Below are 2,500 nucleotides of genomic sequence, written 5' to 3' on the forward strand. Positions count from 1 at the left end.
GTCTCTGAGTACAGTCGTTTAGCCTCTCTCACCGCTTTGCTAAACCTGTTCTTCGACTCCTTGAATCTGTCTCTATCCCCACTCCTAAACGCTTCCTCCTTCTCCAACCTCAACCTTTTGAGCTTTGCTGAGAACCAGGGCTTGTTGTTGTTAAAGTTCACCCTGGTACGTGTTGGGATACAGCAGTCCTCACAGAAGCTGATGTACACAGCCTCTGTGAGTTCATCCAGACTATTGGTAGCAGTCGTGAACATATCCCAGTCAGTACAGTCTAAGCACGCCCGCAAATCTTCCACAGCCTCACTGGTCCACTGTTTAGATGTCCTCACAGCAGGTTTACAGAGTTTTAGTTGCTGCCTGTATGCACGAATCAGGTGGACCAAGGGAGTTCTGTGCGAGCCGAACAGCCCCGTGACCCACAAGAGAAACATCCCCGCCAAATTCGAGCGTTTGACGGGGTCTATCCGTGAAAAAATATTCACGTTTTTGAGTGCACATGCATTTCTGCTGCAAATGCCTCTGGAAGTTTCATGCCGTTCGTATGCCAATTGTGGCAACACGAAAATGACCCGTTTTCCCATTCCGAGGGATTTCTGTGCGACCCTAACAGCCCCGTGAGCCACAAGAGACACATCCCCGCCAATTTCTAGCGTTTCACGGGGTCTATCCGTGAAAAATATAGACGTTTTTGAGTGCACATGCATTTCTGCTGCAGATGCCTCTGGAAGTTTCATGCCGTTCGTACGCAATGTGGCAACACGAAAATGACCCCTTTTCCCATTCCGAGGGATTTCTGTGCGACCCTAACTAACAGCGCCCGTGAGCCACAAGAGAGACATCCCCGCCAATTTATAGCGTTTCACGGGGTCTATCCGTGAAAAATATAGACGTTTTTGAGTGCACATGCATTTCTGCTGCAGATGCCTCTGGAAGTTTCATGCCGTTCGTACGCAATGTGGCAACACGAAAATGACCCCTTTTCCCATTCCGAGGGATTTCTGTGCGACCCTAACTAACAGCGCCCGTGAGCCACAAGAGAGACATCCCCGCCAATTTCTAGCGTTTCACGGGGTCTATCCGTGAAAAATATAGACGTTTTTGAGTGCACATGCATTTCTGCTGCAGATGCCTCTGGAAGTTTCATGCCGTTCGTACGCAATGTGGCAACACGAAAATGACCCCTTTTCCCATTCCGAGGGATTTCTGTGCGACCCTAACTAACAGCGCCCGTGAGCCACAAGAGAGACATCCCCGCCAATTTATAGCGTTTCACGGGGTCTATCCGTGAAAAATATAGACGTTTTTGAGTGCACATGCATTCCTGCTGCAAATGCCTCTGGAAGTTTCATGCCGTTCCTATGCAATGTGGCCACACAAAAATGACCCGTTTTCCCATTCCGAGGCATTTCTGTGCGACCCTAACAGCCCCGTGAGCCACAAGAGAGACATCCCCGCCAACTTCTAGCGTTTGACGGGGTCTATGCGTGAAAAATATTAAAATTTTTGAGTGCACGTGCCTTTCTGCTGCAAATGCCTCTGGAAGTTTCATGGCGTTCCTATGCAATGTGGCAACACGAAAATGACCCCTTTTCCCATTCCGAGGGAGTTCTGTGCCACCCTAACAGCCCCGTGAGCCACAAGAGACACATCCCCGCCAATTTCTAGCGTTTCACGGGGTCTATCCGTGAAACATATAGAAGTTTTTGAGTGCACATGCATTCCTGCTGCAAATGCCTCTGGAAGTTTAATGCGGTTCGTACGCAATGTGGCAACACGAAAATGACCCGTTTTCCCATTCCCAGGGATTTCTGTGCGACCCGAACAGCCCCGTGAGCCACAAGAGACACATCCCCGCCAATTTCTAGCGTTTCACGGGGTCTATCCGTGAAAAATATCAATTTTTTTTTGACTGCACATGCATTTCTGCTGCAAATGCCTCTGGAAGTTGCATGCGGTTCGCATGCAATGTGGCGACACGAAAATGACCCGTTTTCCCATTCCGAGGGATTTCTGTGCCACCCTAACAGCCCCGTGAGCCACAAGAGAGACATCCCCGCCAATTTCTAGCGTATCACGGGGTCTATCCGTGAGAAATATTCACTTTTTTGAGTGCACATGCATTCCTGCTGCAAATGCCTCTGGAAGTTTCATGCGGTTCGTATGCAATGTGGCGACACGAAAATGACCCGTTTTCCCATTCCGAGGGATTTCTGTGCCACCCTAACAGCCCCGTGAGCCACAAGAGAGACATCCCCGCCCACTTCTAGCGTTTCACGGGGTCTCTCCGTGAAAAATATCACATTTTTTGAGTGCACATGCATTCCTGCTGCAAATGCCTCTGGAAGTTTCATGCGGTTCGCATGCAATGTGGCGACACGAAAATGACCCGTTTTTTCCCATTCCGAGGGATTTCTGTGCCACCCTAACAGCCCCGTGAGCCACAAGAGACACATCCCCGCCAATTTCTAGCGTTTCACGGGGTCTATCCGTGAAAAATATA

This window comes from Petromyzon marinus, unplaced genomic scaffold (genome assembly GCF_048934315.1).
Source record: "Petromyzon marinus isolate PM22_M1 ecotype Great Lakes invasive population unplaced genomic scaffold, UKy_Petmar_22M1.pri1.0 PM_G_Scaffold_29, whole genome shotgun sequence".
Lineage (NCBI taxonomy): Eukaryota > Metazoa > Chordata > Hyperoartia > Petromyzontiformes > Petromyzontidae > Petromyzon > Petromyzon marinus.